The sequence below is a fragment of the Chiloscyllium plagiosum genome, chromosome 5 (genome assembly GCF_004010195.1).
Source record: "Chiloscyllium plagiosum isolate BGI_BamShark_2017 chromosome 5, ASM401019v2, whole genome shotgun sequence".
NCBI classification, from domain to species: Eukaryota; Metazoa; Chordata; class Chondrichthyes; order Orectolobiformes; family Hemiscylliidae; genus Chiloscyllium; species Chiloscyllium plagiosum.
In genome coordinates, this window is record NC_057714.1 from 55,639,837 (window position 1) to 55,653,108 (window position 13,272).

The 13,272-nt window shown below is 37.8% G+C and overlaps 1 protein-coding gene across 3 annotated transcripts in view; it reads right to left on the reverse strand.

Moving 5' to 3' along the window:
• LOC122549912 (adenylate cyclase type 1-like) overlaps window positions 1–13,272 on the reverse strand; it is a 290,966-nt gene that overhangs the window by 53,124 nt on the left and 224,570 nt on the right. The gene's annotated exons all lie outside the window — the stretch shown is intronic.

Below are 13,272 nucleotides of genomic sequence, written 5' to 3' on the forward strand. Positions count from 1 at the left end.
AATAAATGCCTGGTTCAGAGATCCAGGATATGGAAAAAAATAAAGTACCTGTTTCAACAGGACAGCTACATAGATGTATGATGTTAATATTGGGGGAACAAAAAGCTTGGGGTAGATGCTATATCAGGGTTTAAATGTGTGAAAGGATATTAAGCACCATCTATTATGATATTGTCACATGTCCTATGTTTCCCCCTTGGATGGGGGAATAGATTTGGATCTTGAAGGACTAAGAACCTAACATTGAAGTCTCCTTATATTGTCAGTACCAATGTCTATAACACCAATGAAATTAATAACTTATTGCATGACAGCAACAAGCTGCAACTTATTTGCAAAGAGCTTCTATTCATTCGATTATCTGGTGGTTTTCCTCTACCACACTAGACCAACCTGGCCTTATAGCTCCCTACACAGAAACTATATGGTGACAACAAATCTACCAAGTTGACCATATGCGCATCCCAGGAATTAGTTCAGTGAACCTTCCCTAAATCGTTTTTAATTTATTTATATGTTTTGTTTCAAAACATAGATACCAAAACTATATACAATCCACCAGATGTGGTCACACCATGGTTCTGTACAGCTATGGCAAAGATTTGTCTTACAACAGTGCATAGAACTGTTCATGGTTTGAGGCAAAGTCTAAATAGGTTCTGTTTAACTAAAACATGACTTTTACACTCTTGTGTCACTAGTCTTTTTGATAAGTTTCTTTACCTGGTCATAACAATCTTAGACCCTGATAACTCTTCAGGTCTCAAATATTGCTAGATTTTCACAGTTTAGAAGGCATTATATTCTACCTTTTTTAGCTCCATAATGTGTGAACTCACATTGTTGACATTGACACCTATGTGTTGCAATCAACCAGGCAAAGGTGAGGACTACAGATGCTGGAGAGTAGAGTCGAGAGTGTGATGCTGGAAAAGCACAGCAGGTCAGGCAGCATCCGAGGAGCAGGAAAATCCCCATTTTGGGCAAAAGCCCTTCATCAGGAAGGGCTTCACCTATTGCTGCAGTCTTGTTTATTCATTTTTTTCTCACAAATCTCTTTGTTATCTTACCATTGCATATACGTTGCTTACAATGTGGCCTAACTTTCTAATAAAAGCACAAAAGTATCAGAAATAGGAGCAGAAGTCAACCATTTAGCCCCTAGAGTTTGCCCCATCATTCAGGAAGATCTTGGCTGATCAAACTGTCAAAGGACAACATAAAATTTAGGAGGACTAGCAGGCCATTCAAATCTGCATAGCCATTCAATAAAATCACTGCTGTTCTGGTTGTGGTCTCAGTTTTAGCACTTGATTCCCTTGCTAACTGAAAAAAAATCTAACTTAGGCTTAAATAAACTCAATGGCACAGCCTCTACTTTTGGGGAAGCGAGTTCCACAGACTGAAAACCTTCTGAGAGAAAGAATATCTCCTTATTTCTCATAAAGGGGAGACCTATAGTTTCTTAAAGTCCCCTGGTTCTAATCACACTTAGAAAGGAAAACATCCTCTCGGAAGCCACCCTATTAAATCTCCTTGGGATCTTGTATGTTTAAATAAGATCACTTCACATTTTGCAAAACTTCAGTGGGTAACAGCCTAACCATTTCAGCCATTCTTCATACCTTCATCCCAAGAATGAGTTGAGTGAACCTTCCCTAAATTGCTTTTAATATATTTATATGCTTTTGTTTCCAAATAAATAGACCAAAGTTATACACAATCCACCAGATATGGTCACACCAAGGTTCTGTTCAGCTGCAGTAAACATTTATCATTTATACATTCCATTCTCCTTGCATAAATATCAACATTCCATGTGCCTTCCTGATCACATGCTGTATCGTAAATTAAACTTCTTGTGATTAATGTTTTAGAATACCCAGGTCCCTTTGTACCTCAGGGTTTTGCAATCTTTCTCTAGTCAGTTAATGTACTTCCAAGCACAGTGGACAAGTTCACATTTTTCCAAAATACAGCCTGGCAATTTTCAGCCTACTCATTTAACCCATGTTTATCACTTGGTAAAGCCTTTAACACTCTCTTGATAACTTGCTTTCACACCTACTTTAATATAATCAACACATTTAGCTACCATACTTTCAGTCCTCAAATCCAAGTCATTGATATTTATTGTAATTTGTTGAGACTTTAGCACTGAACCCTGTGCCATTTCACTATTTACAGCTTGCCACCTTAAAAGAGACTGACTGAAAATGGTAGAAGGAGAAATAAGAGTCTGAGAGAAATATATCCAGTGATATAAACCATATAGTAAGAGTTTCTATAAGTATTTAAACACAAAAGGAGTGCTAATGTTGATCCTCTATAGACAGAGTCTCTTGAGACTTCATAATGAAAATTAGGGATTTGTGGAGACATTGAAATAGATATGTTGTGTCTGTCTTCACTGTAGAAGACTTAGAAACTTTTCAAAGACACTTAAAAAGGGAGGAAATTGAAACAATTACCACCACCAAACTTATGCTTTCAACTCAGTTCTTGACTACCTTTGTCAATCAGGTTCATCTACTCTACACACTGATTAAAATTACTCATGATTATTAAAATACCTTGCTTACAGGCCCTAGTTACTGCATCCTATAATTTTTGTCTAATAGTGTAACTATCGTTTATGACTCTATACAAGTGAATTCCTACTTTTCTTATTTTCACCTAAATTGATTCTACATCTTGTTGTTTTGAACTAGAACGTAACTCCACTTTCCTATCTGTCCTCGAAGACAAAGCTCTATCGAAACTAGATGACCCCATTTCCATTGCTGTCTGCAGCAGAGAGTTTTCAAGATTGATAACACTCAGACAGCAGAAATTCATCCTCATTACCACAGAAGGGAGATTTCTTATTTTGAAGTTGTGCTGCTTAGTTCTAGATTTCTCCACAAGGGGGAGCATCCTTTCAGCATCTGTCAAGCCCTCTCAGAATATTGATGGTTTGGAGATGCCGGTGTTGGACTGGGGTGGACAAAGTTAAAAATCACACAACACCAGGTTATAGTCCAACAGGTTTAATTGGAAGCACACTAGCTTTCGGAGCGACGCTCCTTCATCAGGTGATTGTGCAGGGCTCGATCGTAACACAGAATTTATAGCAAAAATTTGCAGTGTGATGTAACTGAAATTATACATTGAAAAATTGATTGTCTGTTAAGCCTTTCATCTGTTAGAATACAGTGATAGTTTCACTTCTTTCATGTGTAAATCACAAAACCCTTTTTTTAAAGTTGCATTCTTGGGTTAGCTGTTAACAATGGTGATAGCTAGACAATATGTTGAAGGTGTTAGCCCCCTGTGTTCTCTGTCTATGACCTGATGTTTAGATTGATTCTAATCTAAAAAGTGAGATAACAGAGTTTTACATAAATTCATGCAGTTTTGAGCTCAGAGTTCTACATGAATTTATGCAGTTTTTGAGCAAAGTGCAATGTAACTCTGCAAGTACAAATTCACCACACAAAATCTCAGAATATTGTGTGTTTCAAAATGATAATTTCTTATTCTTCTAACTCCAACGAATATAGACCTAAATTGCTTAATCTTTCATTGTAAGACAAGATCTTCCTTCAAGGAACTGAACTCTCCTTCTCCAGATTGCTTCCAGTGCAAGTATATCCCTACTCAGGAAGGGGAACAAAACCCTGTACGGAATTCCAGGTGTGGCCTCAATAATGCTCTAAGCAGTTGCAGCTAGACTTCCTTACTTTTATAATCTATCTCCCAGTGATAAAAGTTAACATTCAATTTATCTTTCTAATTACTTGCTGCACAGCACATCACTTTTTTTTTGCAATTCATAGATGAGAACATCAAGATCCCTTTGTAATGCAGGATTCTAAAGTTTCTTTTCATTTAAATATTTTACTTTTCATTTTTCTGCTAATGCAGTTAATTTCACATTTTTCTGCATTACACATTTTCCACGTTCCTTTATCACTTTGCAGATATTTTGTATCTTCACAATTTGCGTGCTTGCCAATATTTGCAGTGTCAGAGAATATGGCCCTCTGGACACAGCCCCTTCACGAAGTCAATAGCTCAGCTAATAGTTAAGGACCCAGGACTGATCTTTGTGGCACACCATTAATTAGTTTGCCCAACTGACAATGTGCATTTGTATTGATTATTTTGTTTCTTGTTTATTAGCTAATCCACTAATCATTCCAATAATACCCTAACACCATGAGTTCTGACCTTGCACAGTAATGTTTTATATGTCACCTTGTGAAATAATTACTGGAAATTTATACATGCTACACTTACTTATACCTCTTCATCCATCCACATTACATATTCAAGGAACTTTAATAAATTTGGTAAAATTGGAAATATGGCTAAGTCATAACCTAAACTATTAATAAAAAGGGTGAATATAAGAGGTCCTAAAGGAATATTTCTCATCACATTCTGCCAATTCACGTACCTGCTCATTACCCTTTCTCTCAATTTCCTGCTGGCCTATCAAGTTCCTAACCAGATCAATAATTTGTCTTCACTTCCATAAAAATCCATATAAATAATCCATAGGCATTGCACTTCTCTCTACACTTGTCAGATCTTCAAACAATTTAATCATGGTTTGTCAGAACAACCTCTGATTTATAATTTGGAAATGTGAGGCAAAAAAAGCCTTCTCGAACTAACATCAGTAACAAAACTACAACGGTATTCTCCAGAACTGATGCTTACACTGAAAGCAGAAAATTGAGGTGCATAATGAAACAAAAGCAGAAATTGCTGGTGCAGGAGATAGAAACAACCAAAAACCGAAAGTGCTGGAGAAGTTCAGGTCACTTTTTTTGAAATGTTAACTCTGCTTTTTTTCTCCACAGACATTGCCAGACCTGCTGAGTTTCTCCAGCAATTTCTGCTTTTGTTTCCAACCCGAGTCTATGACAGTTTGCTAATAACAGTTTTTTAAAATGCTTTTATTCTTGTTGCAAGTTTTATTTGGATATTTTAGTTCATTATAAATATCACCACCTAAATAACACAAGACTGTTCATTTTCAATGAGAGGACACCCTACTTGGACTTTGAAATGATGAACAGTGCTGATGATAGTGTGCTTTAGAAATGTAGATGTTTTGAATAAGTTGTGTATACAATGTGGCCACAAATGAAATTCTGGGATAACGTGTTGCCTCCCAAATGCGAGGAAAAAAGATGAAGCAGCAATCAATGGTCCCTCTTGGCTGCATGACTCTACATCCCATGCACAACCAAAAGAATCAGCAAAATGATCATGGAATTGACTTCCAATTCTGGAAATGGTTGCCATGTGCGGAACTTGAAAGACCATACAGCCAGTAAGAAAATTAGAGGGAACGCTGGTGGCCACAGGACATTCTGGAATGGGAAAGTGAACAACCAGTGGCCATGATAGACATTGGTAGCAACAACTTTGGTTTAAATAAAAAAAGAGATGAGGTCCCAAAAGCTGAATATGAGGAATTAGGAAGCAACTAGTACAGCAAGTGGATTACTACCAGTGCCATAAGCTCATCAAAGTAGAAATAGGAGGATATATCAGATTAATACGTGGCTGGAGAGATGGTGCAAGAGCCAGGGTTTCAGATTTCTGAGGCATTGGAACTGGTTCTGGGGGAAGTGGGATCATGTACACACTGGACAGATTGCATCTAGGCAGGAAGAGAACTGGTGTCCGAGCGGAGTATTTGTGAGTATGGTTAGGGAGGGTTTAAACTAAAATGGCAGGGGCATGGGAATCTATACAGCGAGACAGTAGACAGGGAAATAAGGGCAATAACAAAAGGAGACATTGGAAAAAGAAAAGTGATGTCAAGGGAGAAGTCAAGCTTCAGTGCAAAATAATGTGAACAGGATGAAACATCTTAGTGGGCGGCACGGTGGCACAGTGGTTAGTACTGCTGCCTCACAGTGCCCGAGACCCGGGTTCAATTCCCGCCTCAGGCGGAGTTTGCACATTCTCCCCGTGTCTGCGTGGGTTTCCTCCGGGTGCTCCGGTTTCCTCCCACAGTCCAAAGATGTGCAGGTCAGGTGAATTGGCCATGCTAAATTGCCCGTAGTGTTAGGTAAGGGGTAAATGTAGGGGTATGGGTGGGTTGCGCTTCGGCGGGTCGGTGTGGACTTGTTGGGCCGAAGGGCCTGTTTCCACACTGTAAGTAATCTAATTCAAAAAAAAAATCTTAAGACAACAAGACAATGGCAAAGATAATAAAGTGGATGAATTAGTCACACAAATAGATATAAGTGGGTATGATATAGTGGGATCACGGAGACAGGGCTAGAGGGATGACCAGGGATGGGAACTGAATATCCAAGGGTATTCAGCTTTTAAGAAGGATAGAGGAAAAGGAAATGGGTAGCATTGCTGATTAAAGAGGACATTAACATAATAGCGAGGAAGGATATGCGCTCTGGTAAAGTGGATTGTGTATGGGTTAAAGTTAGAAACACCAAGGGGCAGATAACAATACTGGAGGTTATATACAGACATCCAAATTGTAGTGGTAATGTTGGGAAAGGTATGGAGTGGAAAGTTAGAGATGCAACCAATAAAGGCACAGCTATATTTATGGTAACCTTTCATCCGTATATAGATTGGGCAAATTAAATCAGTAACAATACTGTAGAAGAGGAATTCTGTATCAATATGTTGAAGACAGGCCATTCTTCACTGGATATTGTGTAATGAGAAAGGAATGGTTGTAATCTAGTGGTTGGGGTAGAGTGACCAGAATATGAAAGAATTCTTTATTAAGGTGGAGAGTGACATTGTTGATCCTGAGACTGGGATCCTGAATCAGAATAGAGCAAACCATGATGATAGGTGGTGTAAGCTGGCTAAGATAAATGAGGAAGTAATGCTAACAGGAATGAGAGTGGGCAGACAATGACAAACATTTAAAGAGTGCATGGATGAATTGTAAAAATTGTGCATTCCTGTCTGGCAACAAAAAACAAAATGGGAAAGGTGGCCTGGTCATGGAAAACAAGGGAAATTAGGGACAGTTTTAGATCCAAGGAAGGGGTGTACAAATTGGGCAAAAACAGCAACAGACCTGAGGACTGGGACGGTTTAGATTTCAGCAAAGGAAGCCAAGCTGATTAAGAGGGGAAGAATAGAATACGAGAGTAGCTTATAGAAAGTATATAAATTGGTTATTAAATCTTCAATAGGTGTATGAAAAGATAGTGAGGACAGATGTAGTTCCCTTACAATCGGAAATAGGGCAAGCTGTAATGAGGAACAAACAGATGACAGATCAATTAGATAACTATTTCTGTCTTCACGAAAGGAGGACACAAATAATGTAGTGAAAGAGAGGAACTGAAGGAAATCAATGTTAATAAAGAAATGGCATTTGGGACATTGATCGGATTAAAGACCAACAAATCCCTACAGCCTGATAATCTACATCCCGGAATACTTTAGAAAGTGTCTCCATAAAGAGTAGGGTGTTGGTGGTCACTTTTAAAAATTCTACAGAATCTGGACCAGTTCTTGTGGATTGGGGGCAGCTTGTCCATTATTAAAGACGTGATAGACAAGCACTTAGAAAACAGTGATAGATTGGACTGAATCAGCATGGATTTACAAAAGGGAAATCATGCTTGACAAAGCTACTGGAAATTTGTGAGGATGCATATCATAGAGTTGATAAAGACTGGATGTGGTTAGACGTTCGGAAGGCATTTGATATGGACTCATAAGAGATGAACGAATAAAATGAAATGTGCAAGTGATTGTGTGGTAGTGTATTGACATGGATAGAGAACTGGTTGGCAGACAGGAACCTAACAGTAGGAATAAACAGGTCATTTTCCGAGTGACAAGCAGTGACTAGTAGGGTACTGCAGGGATCAGTTTTGGACCCCAGTGATTCATAACCTATATTAATAATTTAAATGAGAGAATTAAATGAAATAGTTTCAAGTTTGTAGATGACACAATGCTAGGAGAGAGGGTGAACTGTGAGAATGATCCAGAGATGCTTCAATATGGTTTGGACAAGAGTAAATGGACAAATGCGTGGCAGCTGAAAAAAACAATAGGGAGAAATGCATAGTTATCTATTTTGATAGCAAAAACAGGAAGGAAGATTATTAACTGAATGGTGATAGATTGGGAAAATAGGAGGTGAAATGAGACCTGGTTAAAGGTGCAGCAGGTGGTGATGAATGCAAATGGTATGTTGACCTTCATAGTGGGAGGGTTTGAGTACAGGAGCAGGGATTTTCTTGCTGCAAATTTACAGGTTATTGGTGAGCCCACATCTGGAGCAATGCAAGTGATTTTCATCTCCTTACCTGAGGAAGGATGTTCTGGATATGGAGAGAATGTAATGAAGGTTTATCCAATTCCTCAGATTCAGGACTGACATATGAAGAAAGACTGGGTCAGTTAGGACTGTGTTCACTGGAGTTTAAAAGAATTAGGAGTGATCTTTCAGAAACCTATGAAATCCTAACATGAACAGACCTGGTAAGTCAGGACTGATGTCCCCAGTGACCAGGTAGTCCACAACTAGAGGTCACAGTTTAAGAATACAGCGTAGGCCATTTAGGACTGAAGAGAAATTTCTTTATTCAGACAGTAGTAACTCTGTGGAATTCTCTGCCACAGAAAAGGTTTGAGGTCAAGAAGACAATATATTTCTAAAGGCTAAAGGGATCAAAAGATATGGATCAAAAGTGGGAACATGGTAATGAGTAGGATGATCAAGCATGATCATATCGGATAGCAGAGCACATTCAAAGCACCGAATGACCTATGCCTGTTCTTATTTTCGATATTTCTATGTATAGTATTGTGGTTTATAGTCTGTTTATTAAATGTGTAAAAACACTATATTAGAAAATGATATAAACGTAAGTATACACTCCACTGTGAACGCTGTTGAATAATAAAACGATATGGCATGCTGAGCATCAAGTAAGTTGTTTTTGAAATACAACCCTCCCCCAAAACCCAGTGTACGCATGCCCTGCTTTATATATTTATGTTCATTTTAAGACCTTTATCTAAGTGTATCTTTCCTTATTATGCCTAACATATAGAAATACTTGACAGTGATTACTGTCTTTAATCAAACCTCCTGTCTGGTTTGCCATGTTTGCCCTATCAATAAGCATCTTTCTCCCACTGCTTCCGTCTGCCAACACATTATTAACTTCACTTCACTTAATGCGCAGAAAGTTGTATGAAGACAAAAAGAAAGTACTTGATAAAGATGGTACTCAAACACTTGCTTTCTGTGCAGAATAACGTTTCATCAAAACTAAAGTACATGCAGTTCCTTTACATTCTGTCAAGTAACTCAATTTCAATTTGCAATGTCTTCTCATTTGTCTTCGAGTACTCCATCTCAAGCCGAGCCTTTTTTACTTTTCTCGCAGATTAGAAACCAATTTGCGTTAAACTGCAGGAACATATCATAGACCTTTTAAAATTAAAATTAATCTGAATGGACATTGTACAACGGTTATAAATTCGAAGAGAACCATTGACATTCATGCTTATTTCATTAGCTACCCACCAAATTCAGAGATGGGCAGGGGAGTGGCAAAGTAAATTAATACAAGTGATATAACAGACAATACAAACTTTTTCATAATTAAAAAAAGATGAGTTATTATGGGATTTTTTTCCCCTGTATTTTGTAAAAACTCTTGGAGTTTTGAAACTTTTCTCTGGTGAACAATAGTGTTAATACATTGACTGTGCTCTTTTTCCTTAGAAAATCAACATTTATGGTTTGCCTGAATAAATCTTTGTTTTCTATTTAATAAACAATATAATAAATGTCATTGTATATTTTTTGCTCCTTTTGTTTTTGCAATATCACACGTACACTAGTGCAACACTGACTTTAAATTAACCTCATGGAACACTAATACAATTCCTGCTGGCCATCCAATCAATAAGATTCCTGAGTGAAGCATTCAAATAATAATTGATGGAGGCACAATATTCTAAAGAAATAAGCATTCTAGAAGCTTTGAGACCATTAATATTTGTTCCTTTACACCTGCAAGTAATGAGACATTGTTCTATCTATAGAGGTTAGATTTGCAAACAAATCCCAGATATGTTTGAAACCCACTATCATTTTTTCCTGTTACCACACAATATAAAAGCTACAGTTTATGTACAGGTTAATCAATTATTCACTCATATAATGTGACCTTGAAATTCCACAGTTTATATCTACATTTCTCAACTGAGGGTGAATGCTCATCCACGGATCACCTGCAATCACGAGTTCACCATGCAGTCAGCTAATTAAGTTACCCACAAATGTTTCAGTTCTACAACACTACTGTATCATCAGATAACTTTGCTGGGTAAGGTGATTAGGGCCTGGGATGTATTTGACAAGTTGGGAAGGGAATATAGCAAACAGACTGGTGGAGTAGCAGTACTGAGTGCTGACATATGGAAAGACTGATCTAACCGTCAGGCAGATGGCATAACCCAGTAAAGCGCAGACCTCCCTTCAATAACAATCAACAAAATGGAGCAGAGAACTGGATAGAAACAGGTAATACCTTCAAATATTAATGAGGTTAACCTGCAGACAATTGGATAAAAAGCCGCAAAGAAGAGAGTGAGAGAGAGCGAGTCATTGTTCCAAAGCTGAAAGCTTCAGAAAAGTCTCTCATGTATCATGTAAAGAGAAGAGAATTAGTGCATCTTGTCACCTCTCTCTGTGGAACAGTTCTATGTCACTATAACTGAATTGGATACATTCCTCAGATCTACCGAAAAGTGAATGGGTTATCAGACAGGTACCTTGCTGGTAGACACCCTAATAGTTACTCTACACATCTTTAGTTCATGACTGCTTGAACTGAGGCTGTGGTGGGCTGAGTGCAGTCATCAACTTTACAGCTACAGTCAATGCTGCCTAGCACATTGTACTACAATACCTAGCATAGATACCTTACTGTGATAAACACAAAATACCATGGGTGCCAAAATCTGAAATAAAAACTGAAAATGCTAAAACATCTCTGTGTTAACAATTCAAGTCCAGAATGACTCTTCTTTGGAACTCATTTCACCTTAAAATGTTAACTATGTCTTGCTCTCTGTCTCTCTCCACAAATGCTGCCTCATGTTGTCTTTTTTCAGTACTTTGCTTTTATTTCAGATGCCTTACTGCTTCTTTGGCAAAGCACACGCTTGCTATGTGAGTTTCTTCAATGACACTATTATAGAATCTGTGCCATTTATAAATTCATTATTTTTACAAATGAGTAGGTGGAGGTGGTATCTGTAATGTTTTGCTTCTTCAAAAAATGTATCAATCTTGTTTACTTCATCCTGAAACTGTTCTTATTCCTATGGAAATTAAGTTCAACAGTATCCATAAAAATACCAAAGCGTTAAAATTCTTTGTTAGATTCAACAGTCAGTGCTCAATTGGTGTAAATAGAGCTAATTAGTCATGTGGATGGTAATGCCAATGCTGGACAGGTTGAGCAGAAGAATTGGCTCTGTGTGGTACTTTTCATGCATTTTCATTGCTTTTAAAATAGCAAGAAATGAAAGCCCAATACTTTTACTGTCGGCAGAGGCAGAAACATCCCTGTGTACACAAAGGTCCTCAAATTCACAGCGACAAGTTCAACAAAATCTAAGAAAGCATCCAGCGCCAAAACTCTGTTGTATCCCATAATCAGTGGTCAAATTTTATTCACTCTTCAGATCTCCAAGGTAATCACTTCTGTTGGTATCAGGCACCATTGTCAACACATCTCATGGATACACCTCAGTAAATTATCCACTGGTAGAAAGCTTCCAAAGCCAACAATCACCTATAGATTGCTGCTCTTACATTTACTTCCTTTCCCTGTATCTGGCTTCACATTTTTGAGCCCTGGGTTCTTATAGCTGGAAGCTTCAGAAAAATGCAGTGTATCTTCAATCCAGCCATCTCCTTGCTGTCTACAATCTTTTTGCAGCAGTTACCATTGCATTCCAGTAAATGAAGAGCATAAATTCCTCAAAGTCTCTTGGAAAAGCTACTTAGATAAGTGATAAGTGTGTAAGCTAAGTCGCAGGCTGCCAGATGACTGTTGGGATAGGATGGCAAGTTGATGGTGGAGAGTAGGACAGGAAAGAGACAGTCAGGTCAGGTCGAGAGGAGTTGGGTAGTGAAAGTGAAGGAGGTTTTGGGAGTAGGCCAACTCATGTGGGGGTTGAGCCAGATCAGCATTGGGGGAATGGGGTTTAGGTTATCAGAATGGATGTTGGGGAGGTGATGGTCAGATTGGAGTTGTGTCAGTCAAGGCAGGTATAGGAGAGTTAGTGATGAGTCTGGGGTGTTTGTTTTAAGTTAGCCAGGAATCAAGCAAGGTTATCACTCTAACAATTCCTTGATAGCTATTCAAGGAAGAAAGTCAGAACCCTCTGAAGTCTCTGGTTTGACTTCAGGGTTGAACACATTTTTTTTAAGGTAATTGGCCATCTGAAGTTGTGAGTGTGGCAGGACTTCGATGGGGTCCTAAAACAATTCTGTCAGGACTGTTACTGCTTCAATTGGATATTCTGAATCAAGGTTGCCTTATGCACCAAAGCAAACAAAAAAGGGTGTAAAAGATTTGAAAACAATACTGAAACCCTTATTTTAAAACTGCATCTTAAGAACCTAAATGTATTGTATATAAATTGGGGAATTTGCATAAATATAGAAACTACTTCTTTAAATTGAAATATCAGACATTCAGGATTGGTTTGGTTAATATCACACTCCTCCCTCTTCCAGAAAATTTGAAATCAATGGATTATCCAAAAATATAAATGATAATTCAAATTGCACACCCTAGTTCTAACTTTCACATATCCCAATTAATTTTATGTCAATCCCAATACAAAACTCATCCTGTATTCTCTCATTTATCAATTTCATTTCTTTACAAACGTCTCAGATGATAAAAGCTGTGCACACTTCATTGCAACGTGTATATTTTCAGTCCTATTCATTTACTGTTATCAACAAGGCATCGCTCTCTCTAGGGATGCTGCACCTTTGACTGACTGCATTGTTCCTGTAAAATTGATGTAATGAAATCAATATAAAGCCACTCCTGTATGACATACTTCAAAGAAAGGTAAAATTGTTGATTTCAGGATAGTAGAAGATGTGTCAAAGCAAGATTAAACAAAATATTCTGAAAACTATTAAGCAAGATGTTTTGTTTTTAAACTGACAATTTTATTTCCTATTTTACATTTCCAGCATTTAACATCTACACATTGTAA